At 43.8% G+C, this 13,730-nt stretch overlaps 1 pseudogene; it reads right to left on the bottom strand.

Annotated features, from left to right (window-relative positions):
• Nucleotides 1-12,592: 12,592 nt before the first annotated feature.
• On the bottom strand, nt 12,593-13,303 carry LOC114693341 (annotated as a pseudogene).
• Between the last annotated feature and the right edge of the window lie 427 nt (nt 13,304-13,730).

Below are 13,730 nucleotides of genomic sequence, written 5' to 3'. Positions count from 1 at the left end.
TACATGATTATTGCCTACTTAAGGGTTAGATGACCTCTAATTATACCTGCTGTGAATGTAACACATTTTTATTAATATGTCTATAATTTTAAAGTAATTATTTAATTAAAATTAAATAAAAAGGTTTTTTTTTTTTTTCCCTTCTGGTACCCATTCTACAGTAGCATCCTGTAATCTCATTGGTGCATTGAGTTTGGGTACCCTTTCCACAATAGCATCCTGTAATCTCATTGGTGCAAAGGGTAACCCCCAGATCAGATAGGACACATGAGTCAGTTTACTACTTGGAATGTTTACTAGGAATGCCTTGGCCAGCAGACCAAAGCCAAAATACGATTCAGGCAGCCAGGGTGCTGTGATGCCAGAACTCGACGATGTTTTTTCTGGGTGCTGAGTGATAAGGAAAGAGTGGAGGTAAGATCCACTTCAAGTGCAGCAGTTTCTGAAGCATCTACAGACCTCATTTGCCTCTCAGTTAACCGAGGACTCTGGTCTGGCTATTGATTGGCATTCCGGAGTCTCTGCTTCCCTGTTCTAGGCACATGTCATAGAAGACATGGGCAGATTTGTCAGTGTGTTCCAGGCAGCCAGCCAGTTCATTTCTCATGGCATTCACTATATCCTTGCTGTCCACAGGCAACCCTGTTTGCTGTCCTGGGCAACATTTCTCTCTGTCCATTTAGGAACAACCCTCTCTTCCTTAGTCTCACATTCCAAAATTACCTCCTCTGTCTTCCTTATCAAAACACAGTGGTCCCACATCTTACGTCTGTGGGGGACTTCAATATGGGGTATCTACCCCTTCACTAGACAAGCACAATGGGGGAAGAGATGGTGAGGAGCTGGTTACTAAAGGAAGGGGTGTCCGGAGGATGATCTTTCTCCCACTTCTAGTGATAGCTTTCTGGACTGGCTCTTTATCTCAGTGGGGTAGCCTGAGAATACAGTGGAGCTGGTGTCTGGGGGGATCGGGACCTGTCCTCTGACTTTGCCATGGAGCACTTTTAGGGTACTCAGTGCTTTCCAAGAGCTGCCTTGGGCATGGCTGAGACAGACCTCTCAGTGGCCTGTCTTGATAATATATATTCTTCAAATGCCTTTTTTTCCTATGGGTCTGTGGATATCAAGGATGCCAGGAAATATTCATTTACCACCAGCAAAGAAGTGTTTATTATATGGACTTCATATGTTTAAAGATAAAGTTCTTCCTGTCTCCTACAACTTTTGGGGTGGTTAAAAAAATAGATTACTTAAATTAATGTATTCTTATCTAAAGCAGCCCTCGCCCAGACCTACGATGGGGGCCGGTCTCACAAGCTTCCGGGTAGACTGTGACTTGCACGTTGGCCAACACTGCATTTTAATGAATTTCCATGCCTCATCTTGGTCCAGCTTAGAAATACGTTGAAGTCAGAACCAGCCCAATTGAACCTGCCCACGGATACCAGTTTAGAAAAAGTCAAGCCACGACATTCAGGTTTGAAACTGGCATCAAAGCTTCCTGTCACTGTTTCCAGAGATGGCGAGCAGACCTTTCTCACCCCATCAGTCATTCCATGGCTCTCATGACTGCGGCTCGCGATAGAGGACGTTAGCCTGGTCCTGTGGCCCTGGACCCGGAGCCATGGGGATGCAGATTTGGTGTGAATACGTACAGCAGGGAAAGCTGGAGGAAGCACTCCCTGCCATCCCAGGAAGCTTCTAGGTGGTGCAAACGTGCCCACACTGTGAGGAGCAGAAAGTGCAAACCCCATCGGGTGGAGTAAGAAGTGCATCAGGAAAACTCAAAGGCGGATGTGTGTGGTGGTGGGAAGGGCAGTGCATTGCAAGAATCCACACGACTGTGTGCCCTTCGCGGTGGCTGTGAGGTCCCGGCTAACACGAAAGCCAGCCAGTTCTATAAATACCCACTGAATGCTTGTGATCCACCACGAATGCAAGCATGGCCGAGAGAATCATGGAAATTAAACCCAAAGGTGCTTTGTAGCAGGTTCGTAGTGAGGGGTGGAGGGTATGTCAAGGCAAACAACTAGAGAGTGGGATGCAAGACATCGAGGAGATCCAGGTGGCACCTGTTTTGGGAAGAGGTGAAGTTTGGGGTAATATACCGTTGAGACTTAGCAGGAGGTCAGTGAGCCCCCCTCCACCCCTACTCCTACACCCTGCCAGGGTCCTAGGGCACATGCATAACATGTCTGTAGAACAGTGTTTGTCTTGTTATACATGCCTGTAGCAGGGATCTTAAAAGTTCTTATTAATACAACAAACCCAGTGCCAGGTATTGGGGTGAATGCTGGAAGATCAGAGAAGCAGAACAAGCCATAGCCACCTCACCTTGCCAGTTCCTCAGCTGATCCTGTTTCCTCAGACTGGAAGCCTCTGTGTCCTCATCCAGAATGAATCTCAGCTGAACTGTGCTGCTCAAAGCCTAAAAGCTTAACCAGACCGAAAGCTTCTTGTTTCTGGTCCTCACGCCTTATTTATCTTTCTGCTTTCTACCATCACTCCCTGGGATTAAAGGCTCACTTTCTGGGATTAAAGGCGTGTGTCACCATGCCTGGCTGTTTCCAATGTGGCCTTGAACTCACAGAGATTCCAGAGGGATTTCTGTCTCTGGAATGCTAGGATTAAAGGCGTGAGTGCCGCCATTTTCTGGCCTCTGTATCTTGTGGCTGTTCTGTTCTCTGACCCCAGATAAGTTTATTAGGGTGCACAATATTTTGGGGAACACAATACCACCACACATGTCTAATTCCTTCAGGAAGGAGATGAGTCTTATTCACCACTATGTTCTCAGTGTCTAGCATAGAGCCTGTCACATAGAAGCCACCCAGAAAACCATTTAAAATAAAATAAAATAATGAAATAACCGAATGGCCATAAGTCTGGCAAAGAAGACATAAATTTGGGAGATATTTAGGAACTAAAGTGGAAAGTACCTGGTGACCACCTGGGTGGGCAAGGGGTTGGTTGGTGCAGAGGAACCGACTTCTGTAAGTGAGAATTCACGACAAAGGAATTGAGGTGAGATTTAGCATCTCATTTTGGCCGAACAAATGCTTTGGAGTTTGTGTTTATGTCCATAGGGTTCCTCTGCTCTCAGTCTTGATCAGAGATGCCTCCGACTGCTGAGCCTGCACTTTTTACAGGATGGGTCAAGGCCTCTTCTTCCTCACCAGACCTCCTAAAACGATCCATTTGTTCTGCGAAAAGCTGGGCTGTGATAACTCCGTACGCCAAGGTGTAGAGCTGGAACATACGTGTTGCGAGAGAATAGACCAGACAGATGTAACTTTCTAATAGGCAGGTACGATTTAAAGACAGAGAAGATCCTCCCAGATAGTAACAGTCTCTAAGAATTGTAATGGTGGCTGGGGTTGTCTCATGGAGATTCTGGTGTAAGACGCAAATCTGAACAGCATGACCTTTCAAAGTATGAGACCTTATGCTTCCATGAAATCCAATGTGATTTTCATTGCAAAATTAGTTAAAATTTTTTTCTTGAGACTCTGTCCAGGGAAGCAGGGAGGCTAACTGCAGATCCTCACCTCTCTCTCAGCTTCCCCAAATTAGTCTCTTCCCCCAGCTCCGCAGCACACTACCTGCTGTGCCCCACCCCCACCCTGTCTCCAATGGATTACAGGGATCTTCCCCTCCTAATTTCTACCTTCCACTCTTTGCTTTATCTCAGCTCTGTAGCACGAATCTTAAAAGATCTTATTAATAAAAACAAACCTGGAGCCAGATATTGGGGTGAATGCTGGAAGATCAGAGAAGCAGAACAAGCCACAGCTACCTCACCTTGCCAATTCCTCAGCTGGTCTTATTTCCTCAGACTGAAAGCCTCTGAGTCCTCATCCAAATGGGTCTCAGTTGAACTGCTGCTCAAAAGCCTCAAAGCTTAACCAGGCTAGTTCCTGGTTTTCATGCCTTTTATACCTTGCTTCCTGCCATCACTTCCTGGGATTAAAGTCTCTTGTTACCATGCCTGGCTGTTTCCAGTGTGGCCTTGAACTCACAGAGATCCAGGCAGATCTCTGCCTCTGGAATGCTAGGATTAAAGGCGTGTGTGCCACCATTTTCTGGCCTCTATATCTAGTGACTGTTCTGTTCTCTGACCCCAGGTAAGTTTATTAGGGTGCACAATATTTTGGGGAACACAATATCACCACATAGCACCCAGCTCCAGCTGGCACTCCCTGCTAACCCACAGGCCACACCTGCCAGAAAACCAGGCAGGCTACCGGTAGATCTTCCCCTCTCCCTTCATCCCTTCAAATCCAATCCTCCAGTCTCATCCCCAGCTCTGAGGCAGGCCTTCTGCTGTGGCCTCTCCTGACTCTCTGCCCCATTCCCAGGGGACAAAGCAGATCTTGGTGGGACACCCTGCTCTCCTCCTTCCCGTGGACCCCTTTAGCATCCCCTTTACCAGTCCATCCCCATCCCCATTCCTGTCAGCTCCTCATACATATAAACACATTTTACACCTATCAGGATCCAAGAAGAATTTCTTACCAGGCAACACACGGCCAACACACTCTCCCAAGGACCAGAGAGGGCAACGGAAACCAAGGAACAAACCACACACCCAACGAAGATAAGAGCAGATAACAGCACCTAGAACTACAATAACCACAAACCCAGACGCCCCGATGCCAGCGCAAAAGCACAATAACAGCCAGGATGGTGTGTCACCACCAGAGCCACCAACCCTGCCACAGCAGGGCCCTCAGAATTGCAACCCAGCTGAAGCACAAGGAAAAGACCTTAGAACAGCCTTTGTGAGCACGACAGCAATTCGTAAAGAGGAAATTAGTAAATCCCTTAGAGACATCTGTGAAAACACAAACAGTGGAAAGGTATGAACCAAACAGTTCAAGACCTGAAAGTGGAGATAGAATTAATAAAGAGAACCCAAACTGAGGAAAATACGGAAATGAAAAATTTAAGAACTTGAACGGGAACCTCAGGAGCAAGCCTCCCCAACAGAATGTAAGAAATGGAAGAGAAGATCTCAGGCATGGAAGACCTGTTAGAAGTCGATACCTTGGTCAAAGAAAAATTTAAATCTAAAAACATCCCGGCACAAAACATCCAGAAAATCTGGACACAATGACAAGACAAAAATTAAAGATAATAGGAACAGAGGATGGAGAAGGAACCCAGGTCAAAGCCACAGGAACTATTTTCAGCCAAACCGTAAAAGAAAATGTCCCTACTCTAAAGAAGGAGAGGGCTATAATGGTACAAGAGGCATACAGAACCGCAAAAAGACTGGACCAGAAAAGAGAGTCCTCTTGGCACATAATAATTGACACACTAAATGTATAGAAAGAAAGAACAGTAAAAGCTGCAAGGCAAAGGACCAAGTAACACGGAAAGGTAGACCTATTAGAATAACACCTGACTTCTCAATGGAGATCCTAAAAGTCAGAAGGGTCTGGACAGATGTTCTACAGACTCTAAGAGACCACAGATGCCAGCCCAGACTACTATACTTAGCAAGACTTTCAATCACAAAAGATGGAGAGCGTAAGACATGCCATGATAAAACCAAATTTAAGCAACATCTATCAACAAATCTAACCTTACAGAAGGGTCTAGAATAGCGGTTCTCAATCTTCCTAATGCTACCACTCTTAATACAGTTCCTTATGTTGTGGTGATCCCCAACCATTGAATTATTTTGTTACTACTTCATACCTGAAATTTTGCCACTGTTATAAATTGTTATTTTGCTATTGTTATGAATCATGATGTAACTATCTGACATGTGGGCCCAAAGGGGTCACAATCCCCAGGTTGAGAACCACGGCTTGAGAAAGAAAACTCTAACCTCCAGAAGTTAACCATACCCTCTATATAAACATGATTGACTCACATATGAACTCACAGAGACTGAGGCACCATGCCCACCCAGGGCCTGCATGGGTCTGCACTAGGTTCTCTGTGCATATATTATAGCTCCCTGTTTAATTTTTTTTAATGGGATTCCTGAGTGTGTGATTTCTGATTCTTGTGCCTTCTCTTGGGCTCTTTTCCTTCTGTTTGTTTGGTCTGTTTCTGACATGTTAGTTTTGTTATATCATCATATCATATCAATCATATCTTATCATTGTACCTTAGGGGTCTGTTTGTTTTCTAATGAGAGACAGAAAGGGTGTGGATTCAGATGGGAGGAGAGATGGGAGGAACTGGGAAGAATGGAGGGAGGGGAAATCATAATAATAAACACATTACATGAGGAGGAAATCTATTTTGATTAAAGGAAAAATATAAAAAAGAGTTGTAGAAAGAATGCAGCATTCACCTAGCATTGCATATATTTATTTAATTTATCACAGTGGGTCATTAAATTATCTTCCTGCCTTTTCTAGTGAATGAATACTTCCCAAACAAGTCACACTGCTTATACGTATATCACTTAGTATGACAGTAACCTAGGACAGGGCTTCCAAAAGGCAGAAAGAGAAATTCTGCTTGATCCAGAATTTCTATATCTAGGAATTAATATGAAAGACTGAAGCGTGTGGAGTAAATGATCAGGACTCATAATGTTAGCCATAAATAGATTCATAACTGTCACTTCTCATAGGAAAATGCCGAGAAGAGCTGGAGTATGAAAAATGGTTAACTAATAAATAAAACATTATTGGTCACTAAAATATTATTGTACTACCACACTTATAGGAGGAGAAGTTAAATTAGCATCAATAAATAAATCCTTAGAAAGTAATATGTAGACTGTAATCTGGCTGACTTTTTATAATTACATGTGCATTTAAATTGTTTTGGAAGATATAAAATCTTTTTGAAAGTTTATAAAAAGTGATGCTCTGTTATTTAATATCAGCAATAACATTTCTTAGAAAATTTAGTTGGAAAATATTGTATATGTGTTCCTTTTTTAAAAAAAAACAGTATTATTGTTTCTTTATTGGTGGAGGGGAATGCTTGGTAGTTAAATATAAAACACCTATCTTCTACCGGGTGTTAACGTAGGATAAATGCAACATTTATATGGCTTCTTTGCCTACAGTCTTGAACACCAATGGCCACATCAATAATGGAAAAGATTATATGACACCAGAGGAAGACCGTGGCTTTCAGTAATGGTTCTTGGCATGTAGAGTGTGTAAAGTTATATGGAACACTGCAAACATTCTCAGAATAAACATTTATGTATATAGGTTCTCTTAAAAATTTACTTGAACCTAAACACAAATGGTACATTTTAATTATTTTCAATATTTCAGGTAATTCATTGTCATAAACCCTGCCCAGGATAGGCAAGCCCTGCATACTTCCCCCCTCCCCCCCCCCCCCCCCCCCCCCCCCCCCCCCGCCCCTAAGGCCAGCACCTCTCTGTAAGAGATTGCTAAGTGGCTGTCTTCTCCTTGCCTCCCCAGCCTAGCCTGTGGCTGCTTCACTATGGCTCCCAGCTGTTCTGGCTGTTGAAGGGAGAGGGAGGAACTAGCTATGAACGTATTCACATCATCTCTGGGAGGCAGAGGAAGATGCTGAGGATCCTCTAGGCCCCAAAGCTCCTCCTTACTTGCTCCATCTCATCCTCAAGGCTTTTCCCCTAGTTCTCCCTGCTCCCCATTCACAAATAAGAAGCAAGCCAATGCCAGCAGACTGAGATGGATGATGTCTTGCAGGAGCAGACTCTGATCCATTAACTCTCATCCCTTTTAAGGACCAGGATTTCTGGAGCCCCACCCTTCCTCTGCATTAAATATTCATGTACCATAAGGTTTACATCTTTAATTAGTATAAACCAAATACTTCATAAATAAAGGGAGAGATGGCAAAATTAGATAAAAGAAAGGTAGGAACAATGTGTCAAAAAGAGGGGCAATCACCTTTATAATTTTCAACCATATCATTATACATCTTTGTTACACATTTCACCTTCTGAAATTTTTTTTTTTTTTTTTTTTTTTTTGGGTTTTTCGAGACAGGGTTTCTCTGTGTAGCTTTGCGCCTTTCCTGGAACTCACTTGGTAGCCCAGGCTGGCCTCGAACTCACAGAGATCCACCTGGCTCTGCCTCCCGAGTGCTGGGATTAAAGGCGTGCGCCACCACCGCCCGGCTCACCTTCTGAAATTTTATACAAATAAACACTGCTTTTATTTAGTAGTATCAGTTTTAACTAGGCAAAGATGTGTTACATTTGTTTATGCTACAGGATGTTACTTTAACAGTGTAAAGGTGTGATACTTTTGTTTCTGCTACATTTGTTTAATTATGTTAAGATGTGTTGCATTTGTTTCACCTTGCTGCCTAAGGCACCTGATTGGTGTAATAAAGAGCTGAATGGCCAATAGCTAGGCAGGGAAAGGATAGGGGCTGGCAGTCAAAGAGAATAAATGGAGGAGAAATCTAGGCTTGAGGAAAGAAGAGAGAGGAACCAGAGAAGAAGAGAGTGGAGGATGAGGTAGACACCCGGGACAAGAAGCCAGGCAGTGCCTGCCAGCAGACATGAGAAGCAGTTAAAGTAAGATATACAGAAAGAAAGTAAAAAGCCCTGAGGCAAAAGTTAGATAAAGAGAAACAGGTTAATTTAAGTTAAAAGACCTACCCAGAAAAGAGTTAAGTTAGGCTGAGCATTCAAAACCAATAATAAGTCTCCCTATCATGATTTGAGAGCTGCTTGGTGGCCCCAAAGAAAAGCCTGGTACAGGCAGGAGTATTGTTGATTGAGTATTGCCAACATTTAACGGACAGCTGAGAACACAGAAGGAGCTCAAGCAAAGCCAACGGATGATTAACCAGGCAATGCTCGTTACACTCGAAGGTTCTGAAGAGGTTTTCAGAATGAAAAGAGCCGTGATCACTTTCACTGGGAGATAAAGAGTTTTCCTACCAAGAAACTTGCTGTGAAGCCGGCAAGTGGTGGAAGAGTGTTCTGAGGAACTCCGTACTGATTTGTTTCCCACAGGTCCCCAGTAGATGCTGGCTCATATAGACGCTGCCCGCTTCTGCTGCTGTGTGTCAGTCAGTCTCCACTCGGCGACTTCTGAGGAAGCAGGTGAGGCTTTGTCTGGGTCCATACTTGGACAACCTGGGGTCAGAACTTATTTCCAGCAGTTTCTATTTCTTGGCGGCACTTTGTCTATTAATGGTTTCTGGCTTTTCCGTTTTCCTCACAACTGTGCATTCTAAATGCTGACACACGATTTGATCTTCAGCAATGCGCTGGCTATGGCTCTCTGATTAGACATGGGGTCTGTCTGATCTGCTGCTCTCATCAGACCGGTCACCAGCTGGATAACGATCCAGATGTTTCCTAATCATAGGACAAGTTGGCTCACAGAGTGTTTTGGGTGCACTGTTCTGTTAACCCTCAAAATAACCTCACGACACAGTATGACATCACAGTCCTTCATCAAGCATCTGTTATCATTAGCCCCAGCTAAAGGCTTGGCAGAAGATGCTGAGTGACCCTCTTGGTGACTTTGGGCTTCTGTTGAGACCGCCTATGTTTAACATGTACTTCCCCCATAAGACAAGCTCATATCCCTCCACAGGCTGTCCTGTACACCACTTCTGTAATTCTTGCTATTTTCTGTGTCTTCGTTACACTTCCTTCGGGTCTACAACATCTTCAGCTGTGGTGGTAACGCACACTGAATAGTTCCTTCCAATTAATTACCCAGTGTCAGCAAACATTGTCTCAGGCTTTTACGATACATCTAATATTATTGATATTCCTTCTCATTTTTTCCCCAATTTGTTCTAATACAGCCTTCCAAGTTTCTCTTCCCACACAAATATGAACCTATTTTTAAAAATCATTTAGCCAGCAGGGACGTATTTGTTTTGCTTTCCGTATGAAGAGTTGGGCCCTGATCTGAGGTGAAAATGCCATTCCAGCTGGGCGACTGCAGACAGGCAGGAAACAACGTAAAACGTAAATACAAAGTTTATCAGACGTCCAGAAGCCTTGAGAAGGACAAGCACACAGGGAGGGGCTCCGTGGTAGAGAACTTGATTAACCTGAGCAAATCCTGGTTTGATCCTCAGCGCCACACCACAAAATGATACAAAAAAGGCCAAGCAAGCTGGGAGGTGGTGGTGGTAAGGGGAACAGAGCAGGGAGTAATGTGGTATTTGCTTTTTGAAAACTTTATTTCACACAGACATGGAAGGTCCTTACAGTGATAGAGCTGAACAGCAAATGGATTACTGTTGATGTGTTCCTGTAATTTATGTGGCTGTAGAAACTGAGGCTAGAGGAGGTTAGGTGTTTTCAGTGTCATGGTGTGATTATTATGAAGCACACACATCTATAATCTAGAAGACTTTATATTCTTTGGGTCACCTATAATGCCTTGTTTTTCCCTCAAGTAAGCATGTCAGTTATTTGAGGACTTCATGGAAGAAATTCTCCTTCCCTCCCTTCCTCCCTCCCCCTCCCTCCCTCTCTCCCTCCCCCTCCCCCTCCCTCCCTTTCTTCCTTCCTCCAGTTATTTTTTTCATTTGTGTGTGTGTGTGTGTGTTAAGGGAAGATGGCGGTCTCAATTTTGGTTTGATATCAGTTTCCTAAAGACAAATCAGTAAGAGATTTTAGCTGGGGTTTACTTTCCTCAAAGTCTCATTGAGTAGTATCTGTAAGAATGAGAAGTACGGGAATTCCTGCCATGTTGATGGGTCGATCTTTTCTCCTGCTTGTTCCTATGTGAATACATCGATCTGGCTAAAGGAGCCCATGCGTCCTCCTCTTTCAGAGACCTGTGATGCCATTCACCTCTAGAAGAGGAAGGACCGAAGGGGTGGAGGAGCGCTGGGTACTCAGATGGGCACTGGCCCCTCCCTAGACTTCTAAACTGCTGATACGATGGGGACTGTCATTAAGTATTATATTTAGGAGACCATCACTGCTCAGATCTCACCTGATGAAACCAGTACTCTGGAGATTCATGTCACTAGCAAAACAGTCATCTCTGGGCCAACCGGAAGGAATATCTTAGAAATCATTGCCTCGTTTCCTCCAGGGAATGTATTTACTCTGCTTTTGACCATTTAGGGCTTTTTTTCCCCCAGTTTTTTTAATTTTATGTATATGAGTGTTTTGCTTTCACATATGTATCTGATCACATGTATGCAAAGAGGTCAGAAGAGGGCATTAGATCCCCTGGAACTGGAATTATAGGTCATGAGCCACCATGTGGCTGCTAGGAATTGAACCTACATCCTCTGCAAAGCATCAAGTGCTCTGAACTGTGGGTCAGTTTCTCTAGTCCGGCCCTGTCTAGATTTTTATTTTTATTTTGAAGCAGTACTCAATTGATTCACTACCTCAAGGTCTTTGATATCAATTATCTTTCTTAGTTGTTTACTTTCAGCAAAACTTTTTTTTTTGTTTGTTTTTGTTTTTTTGTTTTTTCGAGACAGGGTTTCTCTGTGTAGTTTTGGTGCCTTTCCTGGAACTTGCTCTGTAGACCAGGCTGGCCTTGAACTCACAGAGATCCACCTGGCTCTGCCTCCTGAGTGCTGGGATTAAAGGTGTGTGCCACCACTGCCTGGCCTCAGCAAAACCGTTATTCGACGTGTATTCACTACTGAGTGGTCATTGTATATTAGATACTTTTCTCAAGTTGGAGAATAGGTATTAAAATAAGGCGTTACCCTCAAAATGCCTGGAGTCTCCCCAGAAAGCAGAAAACAACAGTAATATCAGGGCCCAAACGGGTTACTTCTGAATGCAGGCGCTCATGGTGAAGCTCTGAGGGTAATGTCACGAGGCACTGAGTGATGGCGGCTGACTGTGCAAGCAGTTGGTTTGGAATTGAGGATGAGGACAGGTTTTCAGTGGGATTTGAGCTGAGGCAGCACAACTATGGGGTAAAGAGCCCTGTGGAAGGGGACACAATGAATTCTTAGGGCTTTGAAGTGGGAAAGACCTCGGCATGTTCTAGAAAAGGAAAGGACTGTAGTTATGCAGTGTAAGTAATACTCATTGAAAATGGGGTACAGTGGCTGAGGGGAGCAGGAAGTAGATCACAGAGGGTGGGGGGGCAAGATGGGGTGTTTGAATTTTACTCTGAAAGTTGCTATTTATAGGGTTTCTTATACATTTTAAACAAGTTCGTGTAAACACCAAGATGCTTGACGTGAAGGGGAAACTCTCTAGGATCATTTTTTTTGTTTTGTTTTGTTTTTTTTTTTTTTGTTTTTCGAGACAGGGTTTCTCTGTGTAGCTTTGCGCCTTTCCTGGAACTCACTTGGTAGCCCAGGCTGGCCTCGAACTCACAAAGATCCGCCTGCCTCTGCCTCCCGAGTGCTGGGATTAAAGGCGTGCGCCACCACCGCCCGGCTTACTAGGATCATTTTTAACAAGAGTAATTTACCTCTTGAAGATAGGTTGCCCTACATGTAACAGCTATGTATAAAAAAGGTATAAAATTATCCATAGTTTTATAGCAACACATGAAAAAACATTAAAATTCCCCAGCCAAGAACAAGGTATACAAAGAGTTTTCTGTTGTGTTCTTTTATTGAAAAATAGAGAAAAATAACTTACTGGACTATGAAGATACACGGTGAATGGGCAGATGGACTTCTGTGAGTGCAAGGCTGGCCTGGTTTACGTGATGAGTACCAGGACGGCCAGGGTTGTATAGAGAGACCCTGTATCAAAAACATAAATAAATAAAGCAAAAATAGAGCTGAATGAACATGCCTCTAATGAAGAAAGGGGATGTTTTCACAGAACCAGTACTTTCCCACAATCCTTCTCTACCTGTTGTCAGCCAAACAGGACATGAGCCATTTAGTTGAGAGAGAGAGAGAGAGAGAGAGAGAGAGAGAGAGAGAGAGAGAGAGAGAAAGAGAGAGAGAGAGAGCACTATATGTGTGTGTTCATAAATCATGTACTTCATGTCCAATAGCAGAATGGAAAGTGGAGATGAAAGACTAAAGAAAACTGCATTGTAGCAGGCAGGATGTGGTGGAACCAAACTGTGGCTCTCTAATTGAGAATGTGTCCTTGGTCTGCCACAAAGTTCTGAGGTGAAGTAGCCACCTCCCGTCTGCTGCTGGACACATCAGCATTATCTTGGTCCTCCGGGTCCGATGGTGCAGGTGTCTCTGTTGCGTTGGCTGATTCTCATCAAACTGGGATCTCCTCCGCCTCATCGACAAACCCTGCTGTTCACAATAGGCTTTCATTAGCTTACTAATTTTAATTTTACTCTTAATTTTAAGCTGTACCACAGAGCATCCTGTCTGTCACCTTCAAATTAATATGACCATTGTTCTCAGTCTCAATTTCTTCCTTGGGTTTCTCATCAGCCATGGTAACCTGGAGTCTCCTCAGCTGCTGCTTTATAAAACAGGCATTGGGTCCTCCGTTTTTTTGTTTGTTTGTTTGTTGTTTTTTAGAGACAGGGTTTCTCTGTGTAGTTTTGGTGTCTGTCCTGGATCTCACTCTGTAGACCAGGCTGCCCTCAAACTCACAGAGATTCGTCTGCCTCTGCCTCCAGAGTGCTGGGATTAAAGGCGTGTGCTGCCACCACCCAGCTTGTTTTGTTAAGTGATGAGTATATTATTTTAGAGAAGTAGAAAAAAACATTGTTTAGCGGAAATCCAAAACAGGGGTGAGGGAGATGGCTGCTGGTAAAATACTTGCCACCGAAGAACGAGTTCAGTCACCAGCACTTGGCACAGCAGTGCACATAAAAATGAATAGTTATGCCAGGCGACCGTGGCACAATCTTTAATCC

This window comes from Peromyscus leucopus, chromosome 18 (assembly GCF_004664715.2).
Source record: "Peromyscus leucopus breed LL Stock chromosome 18, UCI_PerLeu_2.1, whole genome shotgun sequence".
Taxonomy (NCBI): Eukaryota; Metazoa; Chordata; class Mammalia; order Rodentia; family Cricetidae; genus Peromyscus; species Peromyscus leucopus.
Note: the sequence above shows the minus strand (reverse complement) of the source record. Positions and strands in the feature narration are given on the sequence as shown.